Here is a 17,500-nt window from a genome sequence, read left to right as displayed (position 1 = left end):
ATATTACCCAGCAGTTCATTTTTAGTGGTTTCTAAGGATTTAATAGCTTTAAGTGAACTTAATGAATCGGAAAAAATGACTATTCGTGGGTCGTCGATAGTGCAAAATCAATAGCTTTATCAATGGCAAAAAGTTCAGCAAGAAAAATCGATGTATGATTCGGCAATCTAAACTTTAGGTCACATTCAGTCGACCATACACCCGCACCTACACACTCATCTGTCTTGGAGCCGTCGGTATATATATGAAAAAAGGATAGATGTTTAATAAGGATCTCTCTGAACCTCTGGCGTACCTCACCCTCCGGCGCCATGGCCTTGGCTGATGGAAGCCAGGCTTCCATGATAGAAAAATTGGGGGTTTCCCATGGCGCTATATTTGACTTAACCAGGGTATCGATGGTAGAGAGATCTATACCGACTTTCTCGACGAGGTCGTGGAGTCTCGTGGCAAAGGGCCTAGTGCCTCCATTGCCATTGGGGTGGCTCGGGTCTCGAGCCACCTTTGCGGCATAGGTTAGTGCTAATTGGCCGCGTCTGAGTCGGAGGGGAGGTACTCCTGACTCCACCTCAAGACGCTCGATCCGAGTACATTTTAAGGCTCCAAGACACACACGCAAACAAGCATTCTGCACCGCATCCAAACCTTTCAAACTTGTTTTCGATGCCGAGCCATACACGATTGACCCATAATCTACTTTAGACCTAATCAGGGCTTTGTTAACCATTAGCAAAGACTGTCTATCAGCTCCCCATTTATTACCAGAAATGCACTTTAATAAATTTGGTGCTCTTTGACATTTATTTTTTAACTGACCAATGTGGTCTTTCCAATTGAGTCTACTATCAAAAAGTAGCCCAAGAAATCTAGCAGAATTTTGAATAGGTATTGGGTGGTTGTCTAGAGTTAGCCTGATGTTCGGCTTCCTCCTACGTTAAAAAAATACCCCAATACTCTTTCTAATGGAAAACTTAAAACCCCACTGGAGGCCCCAGTTATGAATCATATCCAGTGCCATTTGGATGCGATTTGCTGAGAATTCTGCATTATTGCTGGAATGCCATAATGCACAATCATCAGCGTACAGTGAGTATTTAAGATTCCGAGGAGGAGCTGGTAAGATGTCATTAATCATACATAGAAATAATGTAGGTGACAAGACACTTCCTTGTGGGACCCCGTTTGCCTGGACAAAAATGTCCGAAAAAGTGACATTGTCAGAAAACAATTTGACAGAAAAAGTTCTGTCAGAAATGAAATTTTGAATAAAACAAGGCAAGTTTCCACGTAATCCGAAAGCATAAAGTTTTCTGAGTAGGCCATATCGCCATGTCATGTCGTAGGCTTTTTCTATATCTAAAAATACTGAAATCAAAAAATCTTTTTTGGCAATTGCCTCTTGAATATGACTGTCCAGCTTTACTAGTTGATCGAGAGTTTGGCGTCCCTTTCGGAAACCGCACTGCTCGTCAACTAGTAAATTACTGGAATTTAAAAAATGCAATAGCCTACTATTAACAATTCGTTCCATGACCTTGCATAAGCAACTTGTCAACGCAATTGGGCGGTAGGAGATGGCAAATCTGGGATTACCCCCTCCTTTCAATATGGGAATGATGTGGGCGAAGTGCCATGAGTTTGGAAAAGTGTGGCTTTTCCAAATTTCATTGTACACTTCTAGCAACTTAATCATGTCATCATGATTAAGATGCTTTATCATCTCATATCGAATCTCATCGGGGCCTGGGGATGTTCCTCTACAGGCTTCTAGGGCTCGGACAAGCTCATTCATTGTAAGATCTTGGTTGTAATCAAAGTCATCTCCTGTGGCAAAGTGAATTGGTTGCAGCTCAGCCGCTTCCTTGATGGGCAGGAATGCGTGATGATAGTTTGCTGAGCTGCTTGTATGAGAGAACTGCCTGGCGAGTGCATTAGCAATGTCTCTAGGTGAATCGATGTTATTTCCCTCTTCAATGATGTTATTTATTTTAAAAGATGTTTTTTTCTTTTTGATTTTATTGATAGTGGACCAAACCTCTGATGTTTTTGTGTTGCTGTTAATAGTAGAGACAAAGCTCCGCCAGGAGTCTCTTTTTGCTTGTCTAATTACTCTACGAGCCCTAGCTCTTGCTGTCGAAGTTTTAGGAATGGATAGCAAAGCTGCTTCTAAAATCGAATTCTGAATATTGTTTACTTTATCATCAATGGTTTCTCCAACAAGTTCGAGCTTGACGCTCCTTGTGAAGGCGACCCAGTCTGCTTTTTTTACGTTAAATTTAGGCGCTGAAGGCGTTCTCACTGTGTCGCATGAATATTTAATCAAGATAGGAAGATGATCGCTTCCCAACGAGTCGTCAATGGTGTGACACAGGCACTTGGCTGCTACTGATGATGAGACCAGTGATATGTCTATAAAGCTCAAATTCCCGGTATTATCGTCCACACGCGTGGGACTACCATCATTCAGAAGGACTAAATCAGACTCGTTAATCAGCTTAACTACTTGCTCACCTCTACCATCCGCCCGCAGGGAACCCCATAATGTATGATGAGCATTAAAATCACCTAAAATTACTTTATTTTGTGGCAGACGTTCCTGAAGAGCAAAAAGCTTATCATAGATTATCACTTTATCAGGCGGACAGTAAACTGAACATATAGCCAGATACGTGCTATTAATTTTTACTTTGCATGCGACAAACTCCAAAGTAGAATCAATAGTCACTTCTGTAAAAGGGAGGCTTTGGTGGATGTACATGGCGACTCCGCCTCCACCCCTACCCTCACGATCCTTCCGACATAAATGGTAGTTCCTGAGCGATACGACCTCGTCAGAGACGAGGTTTGTCAAATGAGTTTCTTGGAGAACTATAATATCGGGAGCATAGGACGAGGCTAATAATTTAAGGTCGTTTACTTTAGATCTAATACTTCGACAGTTCCATTGTATAATGGTTGACGCGATGATTACGTTTTATGGGGTTTGGAAGTGCCTTGTCCACCAGTTTTTATTTTCTTTTTATGGGAGGGAGGCGCCTCCTCTCCCTCGCTTCCCGGGGACCTCTCACGGGATGGTTTGGAGACAGAAGCCTCCATGTCCTGCACCTCCTGGCGAGGGAGACGACTGACAGACTGCGACCTGCTTCTCTCTCGAGAAACCGATCGCGAGCCAGACGAAGTCCTCACAGGAGTAGCCCGGACGGGAAGATGCGCTCCGGACTGTGATTCGGTATCTTCCTCCTTATGATGTTTTGGCTGGGTTGATGCAGCCATTTGGTCGACTAATTTTGTCAGTTGATATACTTTAATGTTTAGTTCTTTAACGGTTTGTTTAAGTTCAGCAATTTCCTTATCCTTGGCTGCAAGCTGCTGACTAACATCACTTGCACTAGGGGTGTTGCTAGTTACTGCTGCAGCATAGGAAGTATCAGGTTTGTGTGTCAAACTTTCCACTTTCCTCTTAGCTTCAGTATAACTAACTTCATGCTTTCTCATATATGCCAATGTTTCAGTCTCCTTCTTCAGGATACTGCACTCGGCAGATCCTGAATGATGGGGACCTTCACAGTTAGCACATTTGGAAATTTTGCTAGTACATGTGATGGTGTCATGGGCTTCAGCACATTTCCAGCAAACAAATTTTGATGAATCTTTGTCAATACATCTTAATGAGGTGTGTCCGAATTTTTGGCATCTATTACAATGCATTGGCTTTTGGACATAAGGTCTTACTTGAACACGTTCATAACCGACATTGACATATTCTGGGATTTTATTCAAAGCAAAGGTCAAAAAACACAGTCCAGTTTTCGTTCGTACATTCCCGTCCTTCTTGGTCATACAATGAACGTCCACTACGTCTTGGTCCTTCATGCTCTCAAGAATTTCACTTTCTTCCATCGTCCTCAAATCCCTGTGAAAGATTACTCCCTTACAGGTATTTGGGCCAATAGGAATAGTTACTTTAACTCGAAGATCATGAATTTGCGTCAGCTTAAGTAAATCCTTAATCTGGGAGTTGTATTGTACTTTTACAAGGAGGCTTCCATCTCGCAATTTTTTGACAAAATCAAAATCGCCGTCCACTTGACCATCAAGGACCTTTTTGATGATAAAGGGGTTTACGTTCATAAGCGACTGATTTTCGTTCACGCATTTTACATTCGCGAACCTTGCATTCTGGGTGGGGATTGTGAAAAGTGGTCGTCTCGTCTTGTCATTAGTGGGGGTACCATTGTTCGTCATCAGATTAGTCGTAGAAGGGTCTTTAGTCGCCCCTCCTCCTTTAGGAGGAGAAGGGGTAGCCGGGGAGTCATTCATTCTGGGTATCGGACCAGGTCCGACCCCTCTGCTCAAAGTCGTAGTCCTGAAGGGACAAAAACCTCTTAACTGTTGTTATCAACCTAACTGCAATAGCTAAGAGAGTAGATCAGTATTTCGTCCTCTACCCCCTCAGTGGAAGCCTGGTTGCGTTCTCCAGTACCACAGAGGGATCGAGTTATGTGTGGGACACTTCCTTACCGCCGGACTTGCCTAGGCGAAGGACGGTAATTCAATGCCCACCCCCCAAGCGAATACGGGAGTTCCGAGGAACTCCGGTAGGCTCAGGAAAGTCACATTATAAAGGAAAAGATTTCAGGACCAAAGAAAAAGTGCGCCCAAATGACGCCCCAGACTACTGGGCCTCCCTACCCAAGGGTCAAAGCCACAAGGGCTACCCTGGTGTAGAAGAGAGCTGCGGGTCTGGGGTGGGGTGCTGACTACTACTACTGTAGCCTCGTGGCACCTGCAAAGCGAGAGCACTGAAGGTGCTGGCAAAGCACAACAAATGTTCTGCAATTTACAGGATTTTACTTTACTCCAATTTACGTTAAGAAAAACTCAGAAACAATAATGTCAGGCGAGACGAGAGGCCCCGGGCTCCAGGGTAGCTCAAGTGGCGCAAGACTTATTATTTATTGTTGCTGCGTTTAAACAAGGTGTTGTCTCTTCAAGAGTTCGAACACGAGTCCAACAGTATTTTTTTTTTTTTTTTTTTTTTGGATTTCTTGGCTATCAACCAGCGGCACATGGCCAAGGTCATTAAGCCAATGGATCCTATTCATTCTATCAATCTATATAAGGTCATAAAGTTTTGTCTCCCTTAGAAAAGCAATTACTTTATTTATTATTTTTTCATCATCTGCTAAAAGGTTTGATGTTGTAAATTCTATGTTTTTGATTTGGAAGTAATTTTTGAGTGGTATTCTATTGTTGTTGTATTTATGGCAAGTTGTTAATATATGGTCTATTGTAAGGTTGATGTTGCAGTCGGGGCATTGTGGAGGGGAGGTCTTCTCAATGTAGGGAGTGAGGTGGGTTAATCTTGTTGCGTTGACCCTAAGGCGGGCCAACACCACCTCTTCCCTTCGTTCTCTTCGGTATGATGTAAACCACGGTTCTATTGTGGTTTTGTGTTTGTGGTTTATTTGGAGGTTGGTCCACTCACTTTGCCACAGGAGATGTATTTTTGCTTTTATAAGAGACACAAAACACCTGAGATCTGTACGAATTATGGTAATGTCCAAATCGTCAGTTGACCCGGCTAATTTGTCAGCCTGTTCATTGCCATGGATACCAGAGTGGCCTGGTACCCATATTAGCTTGATTGATTTATTGGCACCGTGTAACTTACGAATGATATTACCCAGCAATTCATTTTTAGTGGTTTCTAAGGATTTAATAGCTTTAAGTGAACTTAATGAATCGGAAAAAATGACTATTCTATCGTGGGTCGTCGATAGAGCAAAATCAATAGCTTTATCAATGGCAAAAAGTTCAGCAAGAAAGATCGATGTATGATTCGGCAGTCTAAACTTTAGTTCACATTCAGTCGACCATACACCCGCACCCACACCCTCATTTGTCTTGGAGCCGTCGGTATATATATGAAAAAAGGATAAATGCTTAATAAGGATCTCTCTAAACCGCTGGCGTACCTCACCCTCCGGCTCCATGGCCTTAGCTGATGGAAGCCAAGCTTCCATGATGGAAAAATTGGGTGTTTCCCATGGCGCTTTGTTTGACTGAACCAGGGTATCAATAGTAGAGAGATCTATACCGACTTTCTCGACGAGGTCGTGGAGTCTCGTGGCAAAGGGCCTAATGCCTCCATTGCCATTGGGATGGCTCGGGTATCGAGCCACCTTAGCGGCATAGGTCAGGGCTAATTGGCCGCGTCTGAGTCGGAGGGGAGGTACTCCTGACTCCACCTCAAGACGCTCGATCCGAGTGCACTTCAGGGCTCCAAGACACACACGTAAACAGGCATTCTGCACAGCATCCAATCCTTTCAAACTTGTTTTCGATGCCGAATCATACACGATTGACCCATAATCTACTTTAGACCTAACCAGGGCTTTATATATCATTAGCAAAGACTTCCTATCAGCTCCCCATTTATTACCAGCAATGCACTTTAATGAATTTAGTGCTTTTTGACATTTATTCTTTATCTGACCAATGTGGTCTTTCCAATTAAGTCTACAATCAAAGAGTAGACCAAGAAATTTAGCAGAATTTTGAATAGGTATTGGGTGGTTATCTAAAGTTAGTCTGATATTTGGTATCTTTCTATGTGAAAAAATTACCCCAATACTCTTTCTAGTGGAAAACTTAAAACCCCACTGGAGGCCCCAGTTATGAATCATATCCAATGCGAGTTGGATACGATTTGCCGAGAACTCTGCATTGTTGCTGGAATGCCACAATGCACAATCATCGGCGTACAGTGAGTATTTAAGATTTCGAGGGGGAGCTGGTAGAATGTCATTAATCATACATAGAATTAATGTTGGCGACAAGACACTTCCTTGTGGGACCCCGTTTGCCTGGACAAAAATGTCCGAAAAAGTGACATTGTCGGCAAAAAGTTTGACAGAGAACGTTCTGTCAGATATGAAATTTTGAATAAAACAAGGCAAGTTTCCACGTAATCCGAAAGCATAAAGTTTTCTGAGTAGGCCATATCGCCATGTCATGTCGTAGGCTTTTTCTATATCTAAAAATACTGAAATCAAAAAATCTTTTTTGGCAATTGCCTCTTGAATATGACTGTCCAGCTTTACTAGTTGATCGAGAGTTTGGCGTCCCTTTCGGAAGCCGCACTGCTCGTCAACTAGTAAATTACTGCTATTTAAAAAATGCAATAGCCTACTGTTAACAATTCGTTCCATGACCTTGCATAAGCAACTTGTCAACGCAATTGGTCGGTAGGAGATGGCAGTTCTGGGATTACCCCCTCCTTTCAATATGGGAATGATGTGGGCGAAGTGCCATGAGTTTGGAAAAGTGTGGCTTTTCCAAATTTCATTGTACACTTCTAGCAACTTAATCATGTCATCATGATTAAGATGCTTCATCATCTCATATCGAATCTCATCGGGGCCCGGGGATGTTCCTCTACAGGCTTCTAGGGCTCGGACAAGCTCATTCATTGTTAGGTCTTTATTATAATCAAAGTCATCTCCTGTGGCAAAGTGAATAGGCTGCAGCTCAGCGGCTTCCTTGGTGGGCAGGAAAGCAGGATGGTAGTTTGCTGAGCTGCTTGTATAAGAGAACTGCCTGGCGAGTACATTAGCAATGTCTTTTGGTGAATCGAAATTTGTTCCCTCGTGGATGATGTTTTTAATTTTGCAGGATGTTTTGTTTTTATTAATTTTCTTGACAGTGGACCAAACCTCTGATATTTTTGTATTACTATTGATTGTAGAGACAAAGCTACGCCAGGAGTCTCTTTTAGCTTGTCTAATTACTCTACGAGCCCTAGCTCTTGCTAGTTTGTAGTTGCAAAAGTTCTCATTATTGATGTTATTTTTGAAAAGCCTGTAGGCCTTATTGCGTCGGCACAGCGCCCTGCGGCAATCTGGTGTCCACCATGGAACTCTATGCTTAACGCTATCTGTCGAAGTTTTAGGAATGGATAGCAAAGCTGCTTCTAAAATCGAATTCTGAATATTGTTTACTTTATCATCAATGGTTTCTCCAACAAGTTCGAGCTTGACGCTCCTTGTGAAGGCGACCCAGTCTGCTCTTTTTATGTTAAATTTAGGCGCTGAAGGCGTTCTTGCTGTGTCGCATGAATATTTAATCAAAATAGGAAGATGATCGCTTCCCAACGAGTCGTCAATGGTGTGCCACAGGCACTTGGCTGCTACTGATGATGAGACCAGTGATATGTCTATAAAGCTCAAATTCCCGGTATTATCGTCTACCCGTGTTGGGCTACCATCGTTCAGAGGACTAAATCAGAGTCGTTAATCAGGTTAACTACTTGCTCACCTCTACCATCCGCCCGCAGGGAACCCCATAATGTATGATGAGCATTAAAATCACCTAGAATTACTTTATTTTGTGGCAGACTATCCTGAAGAGCAAAGAGCTCATCATAAATTACCACTTTATCAGGGGGACAATAAACCGAACATGTAGCCAGATACGTGTTATTGATTTTTACTTTGCATGCGACAACCTCCAAAGTAGAATCAATAATCACTTCTGTAAAAGGGAGGCTTTGGTGGATGTACATGGCGACTCCGCCTCCACCCCTACCCTCACGATCCTTCCGACACAAATGGTAGTTTCTGAGTGATACGACCTCGTCGCAGACGAGGTTGTTTAAGTGTGTTTCTTGTAAGACTATAATATCGGGAGCATAGGACGAGGCTAATAATCTGAGGTCGTTTACTTTAGATCTAATACTTCGACAGTTCCATTGTATAATGGTTAACGCGATGATTACGTTTTATGGGGTTTGGAAGTGCCTTGTCCGCCAGTTTTAATTTTCTTTTTCTGGGAGGGAGGTTCGTCCTCCTCTCCCTCGCTACCCAGGGGCCTCCCATGGGTATTTTTGGAGACAGTAGCCTCCATGTCCTGCGTCTCGCTGCCAGGGAGACGCCCGGTGGAGGATGATCTGCTTCGAGAAGCAGACCAAACACCAGACGAAGTCCTAGCAGGAGCCGCCTGGACGAGAAGGTGCGATCCAGACTGTGTTTTGGTATCATCCTCCTTATGATGCTGCTGCTTTTGCTGGGTTGATTCAGCAATTTGTTGAATTGTATCTTTCAATTCTTTGATTTGACTCATTAATTCCTTGACCGTTTCCTTTAATTCAGCAATTTCTTTATCCTTAGCTGCAAGTTCCTGACTGATGCCGTTTGCACTGGAAGAGTTGTTAGTTGCTGCTGAAGCGTAGGATGTATTGGGTTTGCTGGTCAAACCTTCAACTTTCCTCTTGGCTTCACGGTAACTAACATCATGTCCTCTCATGTATGCTAATATTTCAGTCTCCTTCTTCAAGCTGCTGCACTCGGCAGAGCCAGATTGATGGGGACCTCCACAGTTAGCACACTTGAGCGTATTCTCAGTACATATAGCAGTGTCATGATTTCCAGCACATTTACCACAAGTAAATTTATTGGTATCTTTGTCATTGCATCGTAATGAGGTGTGTCCAAATTTTTGGCATCTATTACAGCGCATAGGTTTTTGAATGTAAGGTCGCACTTGGACACGTTCATATCCAACCGTGACATACTCAGGAATTTTACTTGAAGCAAAGGTCAAAAAGCACAATCCGGTTTTTGTTCGCACATTCCCGTCTTTCTTGGTCATGCAGTTCACGTCCACTACGCTTTGGTCCTTCATATTTTCCAGAATTTCACTCTCCTCCATTGTCCTCAAATCCCTGCTAAAGGTTACTCCCTTGCAGGTATTGGGGCCAATGGGGATAGTTACGTTAACCTTCAAATCATGAATCTGCGTCAGTTTAAGCAAGTCCTTAATCTGGGAGTTGAATTGCACTTTTACAAGGAGGCTACCATCTCGCAATTTCTTGACAAAATCAAAATCGCCGTCCACTTGACCATCAAGGACCTTCTTGATGATGAAGGGGCTCACATTCAAAAGCGATTGATTTTCATTCACGCATTTGACAGTCAGATACCTTGCATTCTGTGGAGGGATGGAAAAGAATCGTCGTTCACGTTTGTCAGCAGTAGGGGTTCCGTTGTTCAAGGTCGCATTAGTCTTAGAGGAGTCATGGGTCGTCCCCCCTCCTTGAGGAGGAGGAGGGTTAGCCGAGGAATCGCACATGCTGGGTATCGGACCGAGTCCGACCCCTGGGCCCGTGCCCGTTGTCCTGAAGGGACCAGTTAACCCTTAACTATCGTTGAACAACCTAACAGCAATAGCTAAAAGAGTGTGGCAGTTTCCGTCCTCTACCCCCCCAGTGGAAGCCTGGTTGCGTTCTCCAGTACCAAAGAGGGATCGAGTTATGTGGAAGACACCTCCTTACCGCCGAACTTGCCTAGTGCGAAGGGCGGTAATTCGATGCCCACCCCCCAAGCGAATACGGGAGCCCACAAGGGTACTCCGGTAGGCTCAGGGAAGTCACATGAAGAGAGGAAGAGAATTCAGAATAAAGAGAAAGTGCGCCCAAAGGACGCCCCAGACTACTGGGCCTCCCTACCCAGGGGTCAAAGCCCTTAAGGGCTGCCCTGGTGTAGAAGAGAGCTGCGGGTCTGAGGTGGGGTGCTGACTACGCCTACTGCAGTCTCGTGTGACCTGCAAAATCAATGCACTGAAGGTGCAGGCTAAGCACAAAATGCTGAAAAAATCAGATTTACTCTAAGTAAATTACGTTATAAACTCAGAAGCAATAGCGCCGAGCGAGACGAGAGGCCCCGGACACCAGGGTAGCTCCTGTGGCACAAGGCTTGGGTCTATTGCTGCTGCGTCTGAAAAGAGAGAGGTCCGAGCTGGTCAAAGTCTCGTACACGAGTGTATTTGTTGTTGTTTGTTTGTTGGATTTCTTGGCTATCAACCAGCGGCATGTGGCCAAGGTTATTAAGCCAATGGATCCTATTTATTCTGTCAATCTATATAAGGTCATAAAGTTTTGTCTCCCTTAAAAAAGCGATTACTTTATTTATTATTTTTTCATCGTTTGAAAGAAGATTTGATATTGTTAGATCTTTGTTTTTAATTCTGAAATAATTTATGATGTGGTTTCGTTGATTATTGTATTTTTGGCATGATGTTAGGATGTGGTTTATTGTTATGGTGGTATTGCATATTTGGCATTGTGGGGGGTAATTTTTTTCAATGTAGGGAGTGAGGTGGGTATATCTTGAGGAGTTGACCCTGAGCCGGGCCAACACCACCTCCTCCCTTCTGTCTTTCCTGTGGGATGTGTCCCACAGGTCTATAGTTTGTCTGATTTTATTTGTGAGTTGGAGGTTGGTCCACTCACTTTGCCACAGGAGATGTATTTTTGCTTTATAAGAGACACAAAACACCTGAGATCTGTACGAACTATGGTAGTGTCCAGATCGCCAGTTGACCCGGCTAGTTTGTCAGCCTGTTCATTACCATGGATACCAGAGTGACCTGGTACCCATATTAGCTTAATTGATTTGTTGGCACCGTGTAACTTACGAATGATATAACCCAGCAATTCATTTTTAGTGGTTTCTAATGATTTAATAGCTTTAAGTGAACTTAACGAATCGGAAAAAATGACTACTCTATCGTGGGTCGTCGATAGTGCAAAATCAATAGCTTTATCAATGGCAAAAAGTTCGGCAAGAAAAATCGATGTATGATTCGGCAGTCTAAACTTTAGTTCACATTCAGTCGACCATACACCCGCACCTACACACTCATCTGTCTTGGAGCCGTCGGTATATATATGAAAAAAGGATAGATGTTTAATAAGGATCTCTCTGAACCTCTGGCGTACCTCACCCTCCGGCGCCATGGCCTTGGCTGATGGAAGCCAGGCTTCCATAATAGAAAAATTGGGGGTTTCCCATGGCGCTATATTTGACTGAACCAGGGTATCGATGGTAGAGAGATCTATACCGACTTTCTCGACGAGGTCGTGGAGTCTCGTGGCAAAGGGCCTAATGCCTCCATTGCCATTAGGGTGGCTCGGGTCTCGAGCCACCCTGGCGGCATAGGTCAGTGCTAACTGGCCGCGTCTGAGTCGGAGGGGAGGTACTCCTGACTCCACCTCAAGACGCTCGATCCGAGTACATTTTAGGGCTCCAAGACACACACGCAAACATGCATTCTGCACAGCATCCAATCCTTTCAAACTTGTTTTCGATGCCGAATCATACACGATTGACCCATAGTCTACTTCAGACCTAATCAGGGCTTTATATACCATTAGCAAAGACTGTCTATCAGCTCCCCATTTGTTACCAGAAATGCACTTTAATAAATTTAGTGCTCTTTGACATTTATTCTTTAACTGACCAATGTGGTCTTTCCAATTGAGTCTACTATCAAAAAGTAGCCCAAGAAATCTTGCAGAATTTTGAATAGGTATTGGGTGGTTGTCTAGAGTTAGCCTGATGTTCGGCTTCCTCCTACGTGAAAAAATTACCCCAATACTCTTTCTAATGGAAAACTTAAAACCCCACTGGAGGCCCCAGTTATGAATCATATCCAGTGCCAATTGGATGCGATTTGCTGAGAATTCTGCATTATTGCTGGAATGCCATAATGCACAATCATCAGCGTACAGTGAGTATTTAAGATTCCGAGGAGGAGCTGGTAAGATGTCATTTATCATACATAGAAATAGAGTTGGTGACAAGACACTTCCTTGTGGGACCCCGTTTGCCTGGACAAAAATGTCCGAAAAAGTGACATTGTCAGAAAACAATTTGACAGAAAAAGTTCTGTCAGAAATGAAATTTTGTATAAAACAAGGCAAGTTTCCACGTAATCCGAAAGCATAAAGTTTTCTGAGTAGGCCATATCGCCATGTCATGTCGTAGGCTTTTTCTATATCTAAAAATACTGATATCAAAAATTCTTTTTTGGCAATTGCCTCTTGAATATGACTGTCCAGCTTTACTAGTTGATCGAGAGTTTGGCGTCCCTTTCGGAAGCCGCACTGCTCGTCAACTAGCAAATTACTGGAATTTAGAAAATGCAATAGCCTACTGTTAACAATTCGTTCCATGACCTTGCATAAGCAACTTGTCAACGCAATTGGGCGGTAGGAGATGGCAAATCTGGGATTACCCCCTCCTTTCAATGTGGGAATGATGTGGGCGAAGTGCCATGAGTTTGGAAAAGTGTGGCTTTTCCAAATTTCATTGTACACTTCTAGCAACTTAATCATGTCATCATGATTAAGATGCTTTATCATCTCATATCGAATCTCATCGGGGCCTGGGGATGTTCCTCTACAGGCTTCTAGGGCTCGGACAAGCTCATCTATTGTTAGATCTTTATTGTAATCAAGTTCATCTCCTGTGGCAAAGTGAATTGGTTGCAGCTCAGCCGCTTCCTTGATGGGCAGGAATGCGTGATGATAGTTTGCTGAGCTGCTTGTATGAGAGAACTGCCTGGCGAGTGCATTAGCAATGTCTCTAGGTGAATCGATGTTATTTCCCTCTTCAATGATGTTATTGATTTTGAAAGATGTTTTTTTTCTTATTGATTTTATTGATTGTGGACCAAACCTCTGATATTTTGGTATTGCTATTTATTGTAGAGACAAAGCTCCGCCAGGAGTCTCTTTTTGCTTGTCTTATTACTCTACGAGCCCTAGCTCTTGCTTGTTTATAATTGCAAAAGTTCTCATTTGTGATGTTATTTTGGAAAAGCCTGTAGGCCTTATTGCGTCGGCACAGCGCCCTGCGGCAATCTGGTGTCCACCATGGAACTCTATGCTTAACGCTATCTGTCGAAGTTTTAGGAATGGATAGCAAAGCTGCTTCTATAATCGAATTCTGAATATTGTTTACTTTATCATCAATGGTTTCTCCAACAAGTTCGAGCTTGACGCTCCTTGTGAAGGCGACCCAGTCTGCTTTTTTTACGTTAAATTTAGGCGCTGAAGGCGTTCTCACTGTGTCGCATGAATATTTAATCAAAATAGGGAAATGATCGCTTCCCAACAAGTCGTCAATGGTGTGCCACAGGCACTTGGCTGCTACTGATGATGAGACCAGTGATATGTCTATAAAGCTCAAATTCCCGGTATTATCGTCCACCCGCGTGGGACTACCATCATTCAGAAGGACTAAATCGGACTCGTTAATCAACTTAACTACTTGCTCACCTCTACCATCCACCCGTAGGGAACCCCATAACGTATGATGAGCATTAAAATCATCTAAAATTACTTTATTTTGTGGCAGACGTTCCTGAAGAGCAAAAAGCTCATCATAGATTATCACTTTATCAGGCGGACAGTAAACTGAACATATAGCCAGATACGTGCCATTAATTTTTACTTTGCATGCGACAAACTCCAAAGTAGAATCAATAGTCACTTCTGTAAAAGGGAGGCTTTGGTGGATGTACATGGCGACTCCGCCTCCACCCCTACCCTCACGATCCTTCCGACATAAATGGTAGTTCCTGAGCGATACGACCTCGTCAGAGACGAGGTTTGTCAAATGAGTTTCTTGGAGAACTATAATATCGGGAGCATAGGACGAGGCTAATAATTTAAGGTCATTTACTTTAGATCTAATACTTCGACAGTTCCATTGTATAATGGTTGACGCGATGATTACGTTTTATGGGGTTTGGAAGTGCCTTGTCCACCAGTTTTTATTTTCTTTTTATGGGAGGGAGGCGCCTCCTCTCCCTCGCTTCCCGGGGACCTCTCACGGGATGGTTTGGAGACAGAAGCCTCCATGTCCTGCACCTCCTGGCGAGGGAGACGACTGACAGACTGCGACCTGCTTCTCTCTCGAGAAACCGATCGCGAGCCAGACGAAGTCCTCACAGGAGTAGCCCGGACGGGGAGGTGCGCTCCGGACTGTGATTCGGTATCATCCTCCTTATGTTGTTTAAGCTGGGTTGATGCAGCCATTTGATCGACCAATTTTGTCAGTTGATAAACTTTAATATTTAATTCTTTAACGGTTTGTTTGAGTTCGGCAATTTCCTTATCCTTGGCTGCAAGCTGTTGACTGACATCACTTGCACTAGGAGTGTTGCTAGTTACCGCTGCAGCATAGGAAGTATCGGGTTTGTGTGTCAAACTTTCCACTTTCCTCTTAGCTTCAGTATAACTAACTTCATGCTTTCTCATATATGCCAATGTTTCAGTCTCCTTCTTCAGGATGCTGCACTCGGCAGATCGTGAATGATGGGGACCTTCACAGTTAGCACATTTAGAAACTTTGCTAGTACATGTGATGGTGTCATGGGCTTCAGCACATTTACGGCAAGTGAATTTAGAAGAATCTTTGTCAATACATCTTAATGAGGTGTGTCCGAATTTTTGGCATCTGTTACAATGCATTGGCTTTTGGACATAAGGTCTTACTTGTACACGTTCATAATTGACGTTGACATATTCAGGGATTTTATTCAAGGCAAAAGTCAAAAAACACAGTCCAGTTTTCGTTCGCACATTCCCGTCCTTCTTGGTCATACAATGAACGTCCACTACGTCTTGGTCCTTCATGCTCTCAAGAATTTCACTTTCATCCATCGTCCTCAAATCCCTGTGAAAGATTACTCCCTTACAGGTATTTGGGCCAATAGGAATAGTTACTTTTACTCGAAGATCATGAATTTGCGTCAGCTTAAGTAAATCCTTAATCTGGGAGTTGTATTGTACTTTAACAAGGAGGCTTCCATCTCGCAATTTTTTTACAAAATCAAAGTCGCCGTCCACTTGACCATCAAGGACCTTTTTGATGATAAAGGGGTTCACGTTCAGAAGCGACTGATTTTCATTCACGCATCTTACATTCGCGAACCTTGCATTCTGGGTGGGGATTGTGAAAATTGGTCGTCTCGTCTTGTCATTAGTGGGGGTTCCGTTGTTCGTCATCAGATTGGTCTTAGAAGGGTCGTTAGTCGCCCCTCCTCCTTGAGGAGGAGAAGGGGTAGCCGGGGTATCACTCATACTGGGTATCGGACCAGGTCCGACCCCTTTCCTCAAAATCGTAGTCCTGAAGGGACAAAAAACCTCTTAACTTTTGTTATCAACCTAACAGCAATAGCTAAGAGAGTAAGGCAGTTTTTCGTCCTCTACCCCCCCAGTGGAAGCCTGGTTGCGTTCTCCAGTACCACAGAGGGATCGAGTTATGTGTGGGACACTTCCTTACCGCCGAACTTGCCTAGGCGAAGGACGGTAATTCAATGCCCACCCCCCAAGCGAATACGGGAGTTCCGTGGAACTCCGGTAGGCTCAGGAAAGTCACATTATAAAGGAAAAGATTTCAGGACCAAAGAAAAAGTGCGCCCAAATGACGCCCCAGACTACTGGGCCTCCCTACCCAGGGGTCAAAGCCACAAGGGCTACCCTGGTGTAGAAGAGAGCTGCGGGTCTGGGGTGGGGTGCTGACTACTACTATTGTAGCCTCGTGTCACCTGCAAAGCAAGAGCACTGAAGGTGCTGGCAAAGCACAACAAATGTTCTGCAATTACAGGATTTTACTTTACTCCAATTTACGTTAAGAAAAACTCAGAAACAATAATGTCAGGCGAGACGAGAGGCCCTGGGCTCCAGGGTAGCTCAAGTGGCGCAAGACTTATTATTTATTGTTGCTGCGTTTAAGCAAGGTGTTGTCTCATCAAGAGTTCGAACACGAGTGTTGATGACGAGTGTATCGATGTCAACTGTATTAAAAAGAAAAACACATTTTCCCGCCAATTCAAGGAATAGGGAAATCAGGATCGGTAACTAGGGCCTACTGATAGACTCCTTGCCAGCTGAGCACATGTGGAGGCATCTGTATGTAACAAAATTCACCAAAAACTACAGCAGTTGGGTTAATGAAGCTCAGTAATGTCTTATTATCTCTATAGTTTCCATTTCAGTTTCTATCATCGCCAGCTTCTTGTCTGATATTAATTCGAATTATATATAGCAACGTGAGACAACCAACGGACATGAAAGACGATTGAAAATGATATATACGTATATATTCTTAAACTGCCGGGATCGTTGAATGATCTCAAAACTTAGCAATAAAAATAGAAAATTTGATTGAGATTAATGCAAAAGGAGTATTGTCATGAATAATCATTACCTACATCACTATCCAATTATACTCTCGGAACAAAACAGAAACCGGAAGTTGCAGTCGATCAACTTGCTTATTAGGCGTCAAATCTTTAGTAAAATTGTATGACATAATGATAACAAAATTTAAAATATTATTAATGATAATAATGATAAAAAATATAAACCAGTATCATTAAAGATAATGCTAGTAATATTGATTACACTAATTATAATGATAATAAAAATAGTAGTAGTAGTAACAACTACTCTATCAACTATAACAAAATAATAATACAAATGATAATGATAACAATGAGAAGAATGATGATGATGATGAAAATAGTAAAATAATGATAAGTAAATAAATAGATAAAAGTCAGTGATCAAGTATAAATCTCATGACGAGGATAATAAATAGTTGTAATAAAGATATGATGTTGCTTAGTATATTTGCAAGAGATATTT

The sequence above is a fragment of the Penaeus chinensis genome, chromosome 5 (genome assembly GCF_019202785.1).
Source record: "Penaeus chinensis breed Huanghai No. 1 chromosome 5, ASM1920278v2, whole genome shotgun sequence".
Classification (NCBI taxonomy): Eukaryota; Metazoa; Arthropoda; class Malacostraca; order Decapoda; family Penaeidae; genus Penaeus; species Penaeus chinensis.
This window is presented reverse-complemented; position numbering follows the sequence as displayed.